The 11,756-nt window shown below is 36.3% G+C and overlaps 1 pseudogene; it reads right to left on the reverse strand.

The window, feature by feature from the left end:
* Positions 1-8,581: 8,581 nt before the first annotated feature.
* Positions 8,582-8,994, reverse strand: LOC102958412 (annotated as a pseudogene).
* Positions 8,995-11,756: the final 2,762 nt, after the last annotated feature.

The following is an 11,756-nucleotide window of genomic DNA, read 5'->3' on the forward strand; positions in this document are numbered from 1 at the left end:
CTATACCCTGTAATACAGAAAGTATACACATGCACAAATACATACATGTTACTTGATTCCAAAAACATGGCGTATATATCTTTTACTGGATAATTGAGATTATGTTTAAATTGTCGAAGAGTTAAAAAAGAATAAACCAGAATATGTTTCTTATTACACATATGTGTGAGATGGTCCTCACAACATTTCGTTTTTAACTTTTCTTGGGGTGAAATTCTCACAACATAAAATGATCCATTGATGATCTTATTTTATTTTGTTTTATATTTTACTGTATTTTGTCTTATTTTATTTTACTATTAAGCTTATTTTGAGAAACAGAGAGGGCAAGTGGTGTAGGAGCAGAGAGAGAGGGGAGAGAGAGAGAATCCTAAGTACGCTCTGTACTGTCAAGGCAGATCCCGCGGTGGGGCTTGAACTCGCAAACTGGGAACCGTGAGATCGTGACCTGAGCAGACACCAAGAGTCAGATGCTTAACCAACTGAGCCACTCAGGTGCTCCATCCATTAACCATTTGAAAGTATACTATGTCACGACATTTAGTACATTCGCCATATTGCACAACCATCACCTCTACCTAGTTCTAAGACATTTTCATCATCCCAAAAGGAAACAAAGCAGTCATTACTCAGTTCCCCTCCCCTCTGCTCCTGCAAACCGTTGGTCTACCTTCTGTTTCTGGGGGTTTACCTCTTCCAAAAGTTTCATGTAAATGGAATCCTACAATATGTGACATTCTGTGGCTTCTCTCGTTAGGCGTGTTTTCAAGGCTCCTTCTCGTGGTAGCCCAGCAGCATTTTATTTCTTTGATGGCTGAATAATATTTAATTGCATGGTTTTACCACCATTGTTTATCCACTCAGCAGCTGATGGACATTTGACTTGATATCACCTCTTGCTGTTGTGATTACTGCTGCTATGAACGTTTTTGTAAAACGTTTCAACACCGGTCTTCAATTATTTTAGGCATATATCTAGGAGTAGAATTACAGGGTCATGTCGTAATTCTGTGTTTAACTCTTACAGGAACTGCCGAGAGGCTTTCTATAGTGACTGCACAATTTTACATTCCAACTAGCAACGTACAGGGGTCTGGTTTTTCACAGCCATGTCGACACTAGTTATTTTCTTTTTTTTTAATGTTTATTTATTTATTTTGAGAGAGAGAGAGAGAGCAAGAAGGGAAGGTGCAGAGAGAGGGAGAGAGAGAGAGAATCCCCAGCAAACTCTAAGCTGTCAGCGTGAAGCCGGAGGGGGGCTCCAACTCACGAACAGCAAGATCACGACTTGAGCTGAAACCAAGCGTTGGAGGCTTAACTGACGGGGCCACGTAGGTGTCCCTACACTAGTTATTTTCTGACTTTTATTTGCACTTTCTGAATGACTGATGATGTTGAACATCTTTTCTTCTGCTTGTTGGCTGTTAGTAAATCTTCCTCAGAAAAGTCTACTCTAACCTTTTTTTTTTTTTTTGGATCGTTTGCTTTTTTCTTGTTGAGTTGTCAGAATTCTTTATATATTTTACATATTAAACCCTTATCAGATATAGGATTTACAAATATTTTCTCCCATTCTGTAGATTGTTTCTTTCATTTTCTTGATAGTGTCCTTTAATATAAAAAAGTTTAAAAATTTTGATGAAGTCCAATTCATCTAATATTTCCCTTTGTTGCCATGCACTTAATGTTTTTTCTAACACTAAATATGAGTAAATATATATGAACTCTCATGTCTTCCATTCCCATGACACCCCTAGTGTCATGTTCATACCGTGTGACTGACTGGTCCAATTATGTACATGTTACTCAATCTGGTTCGATGAGTGCCTTCCATGGGACTCTTGATTTGAGTTTGAGTATGTCAGAAATTCTCAGTGATAGTGCTAGAGGTATACAATATAAAATTATTATCGTGTTGGTAGCCATATATCCTGCTCCATGGAGAAAAGCTATAGCTAGCGAGAATCACACGAATATGAGAAGAGAATCAGAGACAAGTCCCTGATTATTAAGGCCTTGGGCTACAGTGGTCTCTGTCCCTCAACTTTTTTTCAATGAAATTGCTTATTACTAAGGAAAATTCCTAAAGAAATTCTTAATCCTTTATTTTTTAAGCTAAGTGAATTTCAGGTTTCTTTCCATGCATGCAAATGAGTCCAACTAATACATGGCTAATTTGAGCTACATAGAGCATTAAAATGGAAAGTGATGCTTAATCAACTAAATTACCACAGCATTGATTTTATTTATCCTGTAAGTTAAATAATTAGACTCACTTCCTTGTCTCCTCAAGGAGTGCCACTCCCTCATCACTCTGAATTTTGCTTATTCAATATCATCTTCTTTTTTTCCCTTAAATTCTACTTCTGCTTCTGAACTTGCTCTGAAGTTATATCTTAACCCTTAAGAATCACTCATCCCAAATATTCATAGGTTCTCTCTTTTCCTTAATTACTTCAACATAGCCCATATTTTCCATTATATAAATATGTACATGGTCCTCATCAGTGTTAACTTTCAGTAAATAATACCGTATTGGAATTAGGTTACGAAAGCAAGAATTTCTGTAACAAAAGAACAAGAAAATGCTATTGGCTTCCAAAGCCAAGAAATACAATCAAATAACATAAAGGCATCAGAAGGAGAGATTACGCCATCTTTTCACACACAGTCAGCATTCACTCCCATTCCCCGTCTCTCTATGCACCTTCGCTGTTGTGCTTTTCTCTGCATTAGAGTGAGACTTGCTCCCTTCCAAATTCTCTGATGGTCAAAATCTATCTCCGTTATCTGTAACAGTATAATAATACCTCAAAACTTGAGTGCTAAAAACTGTGCACTTTTATCATCTCAGTTTCCACGAGTCGTGAATCCAGACATGGCTTAACCGAGTCTTCTGTTTCAAGTCTCTCACCAGCGGATAATCAACGGATGGGGTGGAGGTGGGGATTGCATCGGAAAGCCCGAATGGGGAATAAACAACTCTTAAATTCACCCATGTGTCTGTTGGCAGGTTTTATTTCTTCAAGAAGCATTAGACTGAAGGCATCAGCTGCTTCTTGGCTGCCAGATAGCGGCCACCTTCAGTTGCTGCTCCTACGGGCATCTTGTTTCAACAGGCTACTTGCTTCAACAGAATCAATAAAAGCAGTCCGTTAACACACTCATCTTCTTTTCTAAACATGGAAGTAGTCATATTCTATTAGTTAGAAGCAAGTCATTAGATTCAGCCCATAAGGGGAGTGGTAATTATGCAAAGGCATGAACAGGAGGCAGGAATCACTGGACTATCTCAGGAGACTATCTCCACAGTATCATTACTGTTGTGTATAGTCAATGTTTGTTCATTAAATCAACTCATATTCACGGAGTCCTTACACTATCGCAAATAATGTGTTAGGGCTTAGGGGATCAAGAGTGAATTTTACATATATATTCTCTAGCTCTCATTAAAAACAAAACAAAACAAAAACTTCTGAAAGTTAAAAATAAACTCTTCCCTTTTCTTATTGTTCCTGCAGATAAATAATGATTATTCTCTGAAACCCAGATCACTGACCCTGCGCTTTCCTTCCTAGAGATGTTTCTTATTCATATTACCTGAAAACTGATATCCCAAAGTGATGGTGGTGGGCTTTCTCACAACCCACAAACCCTGGTGGCAGAATTGAGGAACAGGGAGATGGTGTTGTGAAGTATTAAAGAAACTACTTTCACTGCTTCTCCCCAAGAAGTTTGCTTCTCTGTGCTCCCTCAATGACCTCTAAGTTTATCTCTCCTTCAGGAATATTCCTCTTGGCAACTATTCACTGTAATCTTGAAGCCTAGTTTATATGTGCAATGCTACCTTTTTTTTTTTAAATAAAAAAAAAGAAATAAAATTATTTACTATAAGAAATACACGTTTAGTGCTTGCCTTCATGTGTTTCTTGTCTGGAAATAACACTTCCCAAGATAGAAATGATGAAAAAAATTCAAATAAGATAAGCATAAAACATAAGCATTAAAGAAACTCACACAGAAATATGTAGGAAAGATGGAAGTTTCTTTAGGAATGTGGATAATAATTAGAGCCCTCAAGATTCTTCGAAGACTCAAGAGAGAAACTATCAAGGGAAGGAAATGAAAAAGTGTTCTTTACAAGTTCAACAGCATGTTCAAAAGCCAGGAAGCAAGACTTAGAATGACAAGATCTGTGTGGCTGAAGCAGGGTAGCAAGACAGGAACTGAGGCTGGAGACATTGACCAGCGGGGCTTATAAGGGCCCCGTAAGCTCTCGTAAGAAGTATAGACTTTTTCTAGGTAACTTTGAGTGGTATTAAACAGAAAAGTCACACATACCATTTTTTTGTTTTAAGAAGATTAATCTTTTATAGCTTAGCTTTTATAGCACAGCATGATTTATGTCAGGCTTTCTCAAAACTATACATCATCTCGCTTGAACTCAATCTGTACACTGCTTAACCCATTATCATGTGCAGAGAGTTTTTAAAGCTATTTTCAAACACTTTCCTTCCACCACTTCCAGTGCCACCGCATTGCATTCTAATATCTACAAGTTATATTCACAGATGTATTTAAAAGTATGAAAGCCGTTAATGTACTTAACACATGCTTATGTTCATCTCTTTTACATGGAGTTTACCTTCTGCAGAAAATGCGTGATTGTGATTTGGCTTAGAGATTTTTCTGTTTCATTACTGAACCACTTCAAAAATCTGCTCTTAAAATATGACTTGCCATCACTTTATGGACTAAATGGAATGAGTTGATCTCAGTACCCCTGTTTTAAGTGCTCTCATCACAACCAAGCGATGTGATTGAGGTAATTGACTCCCTAGAGAGGAGTGTCTCGCAATGAGTTATTTAGTCTACTGTCATACTCCCACAAAACTTGGATGGTGTCTTATTAACAGAGCAAAGTGCAGAACATGTTTCACTGCAATACAGTTGTTATATCTAATCTTAAATTGTAGGAGTCACTCTATGTTTAGCTTGAAATAAAGGATGTTTTGTTGTTGATTCTACAAGCTGTGAACCTTGAAATGCTAGGATCATTCAGACTTAGACACTTATTGTTCTGAAATAAGCATACCTCAGAAAAATAAAATATATCTTTGATTAGCTTTTTGTAGTGTTTTCTGACAAGTAGCTATCATTAACCATTAGAGTGTATGACTTATGAGAATACTGCTCGTATTTTATAAGCTTTGTTTCGACCTCATTTCAATTACCAATATCCCAAAAATGGTCCTCAGAGCAACATGAATCAGCTACCTCTTAACTTTTTTAAAGAAATATAGCTGACACACATGTTACATTAGTTTTAGGCGTACCACGTAGTAATTGAGCAAGTCTATATGTTATGTTGTGCTCACCACAAGTGTAGCTACTGTCTGTTACCATATAGCTTTATTACAGTATCACTCAATATATTCCCTATGCTGTACCTTTTATCTCCGTGACTTATTTATTTCATACCTGGTCCCCTGGACCTCTCACTCTCCTTCGACTATTTCACCTAACCCTCCTTATTAATTTTTTAGTATAATTATTCTTAACAGTTTTTCGTTCTGTTAGTGGGACTGATGAAAATATTCATGACTTATAAAGTAAACAGTGGCCATGAGGAGTGAGTTTATTTATTTATTTTTGAGAGAGACAGACAGAATGCAAGTGGTTAGGGGCAGAGAGAGAGGGAGACACAGGATCTGAAGCAGGCTCCAGGCTCCGAGCCTTCAGCACAGAGTCCGACGCGGGGCTTGAACTCACGAGCTGAGATCATGACCTGAGCGGAAGTCGGGAACTCAACCGACTGAGCCACCCAGGCGCCCCAGTGAGGACTGAGTTTAAAGGACCCTGGGCTGAATTCCAGTTTCCATGCCTGTTAATTATTATTTTTAAGTCCATTTATTTATTTTGAGAGGTGGAGAGGGACAGAGAGAGGGAGAAAGAATCCCAAGCAGGCTGCAGGCTGTCAGTGGAACTCAATGCAGGGCTCGACCCCGTAAACTGTGAGATCGTGGCCAGAGCCAAAAGCAAGAGGGCTCTCAACTCACTGAGCTACCCAGGTGCCCCATGCCTATTAATTATTTTGATAAGATGTTCAATATTGCATCACTTTATATTAAATAAAACCTTTAGTCAAAGTCACAATTCAACTAGATTGTGATTAAAATTAGTCATACTATTTGAACTGCCTACCATTAAGATAAACTCCAAGGCCCTGGGATAAAAACGAAACAAAACAAAACACAGCAGCTTGTATCAGTTACCCTTTTACAAGTTTCCTTACGTTTTCTAACTCTTCTCATGAAGCCACAAATGTTTTTTCATATCATATGTGTGCAGTTAGTATTTTAAGGAAAGTGACCAAGATGAATGGGCTGATGTTACCAATAGTAATGGGTGAGCCTATGATATTAATAATAATGATACAAATAGCCATTAAAATCATCAGAGAGTTTAATGCTATGTAAACTACAGTTAATCCTGGGATTACATATAACACATCATAACCTATTTCCTTTTCATGCAGCAAATCTGTCACTCAATTTTCATTAACAGTGAAAGGGAACCCTCTTACACTGTTGGTGGGGATGCAAACGGGTACAGCAATTCTGGGGAACAGTATGGTGATTCCTCAAAAAGTTAAAAATAGAACTACCCTATGATACAGCAATTGCACTATTAGGTGTTTACCCAAATGACATAAAAATATAGATTTCAAGGGGTACATTCACCTTCCTGATGTTTACAACAGCATTATCAAGCATCGTTAACAATGGCCAAACTATGGAGAGAGACCAAATGTCCACTGACTAATGAATGGAAAAAGATGTATATTATATATATATATATATATATATATATATATATATATTTATATACTTAATATAATATATATATTATATATATAAAGGAATATTACTCAGCCATAAGAAATAATAAAATCTTGTCATTTTCTACAAGGTGGATGGAGCTAGAGTGTATTATGCTAAGCAAAATACGTCAGAGAAAGACATATGCCATATCATTTCACTCATATGTGGGATTTAAGAAACAAAACAGATAAACATAGGGGGGTGTGGGGGAGAGAGAGGGAAATGCCTGTAGGAGACTCTTAGAGATTAGAGAACAAACAGGGTTGATGGAAGAAAGTGGGAGGGAGATGGGCTAGATGGGTGATGGGTATTAAGGAAGGCACTTGTTATGATGAGCATCAGTGTTGTGTGTAAGTGATACTATTCCTGAAACTAATATAGCACTGTATGTTAACTAACTAGAATTTAAACACAAATTTGAAAAGAAAAGAGTGATAGTAGATAAGTTGTAGAATCTTCCATTTTACTATAAATGTTTCTTTAAATAAATGGCATTTTTCTAGGGTCCAAGGATAGCTTTTACAATTCAACTTAGGGTATTATTGTGCTGAAAGAAAGAGAAGTATGTTAAGCCCGTGGGTGTATGTAATTTAAGCAGAAGTTCCCTTTAAATGCAACAGATTTATTTTATCTTCTTATAACCACACATAAACGGAACATTCATGTTGTAGCTCAAGATAACTGCATGGCAGGAAGTAAAGCACAAGAGCATGTATGGCCTGTGGTTAGTGGAGAACACAGACAAACAAACCAAAAATTAAGTTCAGCCCAGATACTTGTCAAACTTTAGAGAAGAAAACTTCCTGTCAGTAGGCCTCAATACTTTTATGCATTTAAAGAAAAAAAGGTGATCTTTTGGCCACGTTTCAAATCCATTTCTTTTGAACTGTAAAAGTAGCATCCCTTTGGTTTCCATGTATCTTGGCCACAAAAGATTCTATGCAGAAGATGTTTTTAAATATTGTTAGGATTATAAATATGTACAGATAAATACATTTATAACCTCTTTTAGATTTTTCAGAGAGGTCAAGCTCATTAATTATGTTAATTTTCTCTGTTATTACAGGTTTCTCCCATATTCTTGTTCTTTTCTCATTTTAATTCTTGTATATTTGCTTTTTTATACATTAGAAACTTGTATTTTCTTTGAATGCTAATTGTATTTCTTTTATTATTCTTTGTTTTTTATTATAACATATTTAAGATAAAAAAGGATGAGTAATAAAGTATTTCATGTGACATTGAAAGCTTTCATCAAACCCTCTTAAATTATATTCTCTCTCATTATCCTCAAAAATTAATCGAAATCGAGTGCTGAGGTTATATTATCTTTATGCATATCTTTGTTATTTTCTAATTACATATTACTATTAAATGTTAAATAACACCATTCTGTGCATTTTATTTCATTATTATTTTTTTTTAAGTTCATTTATTTTGAGAGAGAGTGAGCACACACGAGCAGGGGTGGGGCAGAAAGAAAGGGAGAGAGAGAGAATCCCAAGCAGGCTCCATGCTGTCAGCACAGAGCCCGACATGGGGCTTGATCTCACGAACTGTGAGATCATGACCTGAGCTGAAATCAAGGCTCTAATGCCCAACCAACTGAGCCACTCAGATGCCCCACCACTGTGTACATTTTATTTTATTTTATTTTATATATTTTATTTATTTTTTTTTCAGTGTTTAGTAAAATTTTATTTTTTCCCTTCAACCATAATAAGATGACATCCAAATTTTGTTTTCACCAGAGAGTCTGTAAACACAGGCTTTATCCAGCCCCATTACCAGCAATGCAAATGCTGTTTCTTGAAATGGTTCCACCATGGAACCTCTGGTCATCCGGTCCAAGTCACCCCCTTGCCTGGCTTTGTCTTCACGATACCATGCAACTACTTCACTGAATTGCATTCCAGACTTTAACTTTTCCATGGCTTCCATGATTTTCCCACAGTTTTCACACAGAATGTGTCTGACCTTTACTGCATTGCCACCACCTTCGTGACCCTGAGTCTTCTTGCCAGGACTGTCACCTGATGGTTGCTCCCCCTTTCCCCCTTTTCCCTGAGCCTCTTTTTCCCTTAGGTGGCATCTTCAAAACTTGAGGCTCAACTCTCAATTCTTTTGATTCTCATACCTACATTTTAAACTATAAATTCATAAGGCATTGTATATCTCATTCTGAAATTTACATTGCTTTATGCTTCTCCGGTCCTATTTAACAATTCTCCTGTGTTAACCTGTATTTGTTTTCCATCATTATTATGTAAAATGTTGAAGTGTTTGTTGGTGATGTTACTTTGTGCATATAGGCAAGTGGTTTTCAAGGTACATATCTAGGATTGCCTTACTTTGCTGCAAAGTCAGTGATACATTGAAGAGTATGTCTGTATTAATTTATCTGTTCTTTGGAATGTGCTTTTATTTGAATATTGTTCAGGGGTTATCCAGTAATGCAAATACCAAAATGTATTCCCTTTAATGTTTGATGACATATGGTCATAGATTTGTCTCTGATCATAGATTTCTTTATGCTAGTAGTTCCACAGGAAGTTTAAGTAATATTCTCAATTTTGTTTTCTCTGAATCATGGATAATTATTGTTATTTCATTTACTATTTTTCCATTATAGTTTTGCTTTAATTTAGGCTATTGTTATGACTTTCTGCTTTTGTTTCTGGGAAGATAGCTATTATTGCACTCAAACAAAAGTTTTTCTTAAAATACATTTTTGTGGGGTGCCTGGGTGGCTCAGCCGGTTCAGCATCCGACTTCAACTCCGGTCATGATCTCACAATTTGGGAGTTCGAGCCCCACATTTGGCTCTGTGCTGACAGCTCAGAGCCTGGAGCCTGCTTTGGGCTCTGTGTCTCCCTTCCTGTCTCTGCCCTTCCCCAGCTCGTGCTCTGTCTCTGTCTCTCTATCTCTTTCAGAAAAATAAATAAAGATTAAAAAATATTTTTGGTTCTTTGGCTCTTTAAGTGTATTATGCTACATGAAATAAGTCAGATGGACAAAGGAAACTACTGTGTGGTTTCATGCATATATGGAATCTAAAAAAAAAAAAAAGAACAAAAAAAATCAATACAAAAACAAACTCACTGATACAGAGAACGTATTGACGATTACCAGAGGAGAAGGTGGCTGGGGAGTGGACAAAATAGATGAGGGGGTCAATTGAATGATGATGAATGGCCACCATACTTTGGGTGGTGATCACTATTCAGTGTATACAGATGTTAAATTATAATGTTGTACACTTCAAGCATATATAATGTTATATACAATTTTACATCAATTAAAAAATAATACTTATGTTCTTTTAGTAGATTTTTAAAGAGTAATTTTTCCTAGTCTTCTAGACTTTCATTGTTCTGGTATAACTTTTCACATTTTTTATTTAAAGTGAATAAATTTGCAGGGTGCCTGCATGGCTCAGTCTGTTAAGCGTCCCACTTTGGCTCGAGTCATGATCTCACGTCCTTCCTGTGAGTTCGAGTCCCACGTAGTGCTCTGTGATGACAACTGGGAGCCTGCTTTGGATTCTGTGTCTCCCTCTTTCTGCCCCTCCCCTGCTCATGTTCTCTCTTTCTCTCTCAAAAATAAAAGCAAAACATTAAACAAATTAAGACAAATAAGTTTGTAATTATTAAAAATGCATTATATATGTATATCCCTCTCTTTGCTTTGCTACTTTTCTCCTTAATTGCCATTCTTTTGTCATTCTCCACTTTTTTCCATTAACTTGCTATGTTAATCATGTAAGATCCTTAATAGTTTTAAGAGCAAGTTAACTTGAATATGAATATTAGAAACAAGTACATATTTAAACATCTATGACTCTCCATACAATATTCCAGAACACTGTGTGAGCTACTCTCTATCTTGCTCTTATAGAACAATTTCAAAAAGAAACACTTCCATCATGAAGGATAACTATTTTTCTGATGGGTAATATCCCTAAGGTTTTTGTAAGGATGGTTACATTGGAGAAAGATGCATTAGTTTCCTTATTCTCCAACAAGGTTCTATTTAATGAGTGAAGCATGTGCATTCAAACCACATTCTTCAATATAATATTAGTTGTACCTTAGTTAATGATATATTTTCAACAGTTGACCCAACATATTTCCTGAGAAATTTGAGAATTTCACCATCTTCTGTGTCCTGATGAATATTTGTGTACAAGTTGGGGAACACTGTATTTGAGTCTATGGGTTAAAGGTCATTTTATAATCATTTGCCACCATAAAAAATATATTTGCTATCAAAAGAGATGTGTTTAAGAGTACATATTAGACAAAAATATATCTATAAACGAATAAAAGTCACAATTTCAGAGAAAGGGATAGATTTAAACTCGCTGTTTCATTTACGGGTTTATGAAATGAAAAAAATTATTATAACAAAATATAGGCAAGAGCTGAATAGAAAGTGTTGACAATGAAAAACTAACAGAATCCATATTATTATCTGGGAATCTGCACAAAAGTATTATCACCAGGTGAGGATGACATATTTTTGAGGGTGCTACCTGAAAACTGATTAGTAATTCTTCAGAAGATTTTGCAATGACCATCGTATAGGGCTCCCCAACACAATTAACCAGGTCCACTGGTTTAATTCTGTTGTAGGAGACTTCCTATAGTTTGAAGGGAAATGATCTTATTCTATGTGTATATTTGTTTTCCTTTCCTCCCTTTGGCCTCCCTCATGACCTTATTTCTTCTCTAGTTTGGATTCTACAAATAATGTATGGGAATGAATCCTATATTATCACGGACATAACTCAAATTAGACTTTATGCCTTGTGAAGAAAATTGCCTTTCGCTGAGGCATCGTTACATATAATGGTCTACCATGCAGGTTTAT

This window comes from Panthera tigris, chromosome C2 (genome assembly GCF_018350195.1).
Source record: "Panthera tigris isolate Pti1 chromosome C2, P.tigris_Pti1_mat1.1, whole genome shotgun sequence".
Lineage (NCBI taxonomy): Eukaryota > Metazoa > Chordata > Mammalia > Carnivora > Felidae > Panthera > Panthera tigris.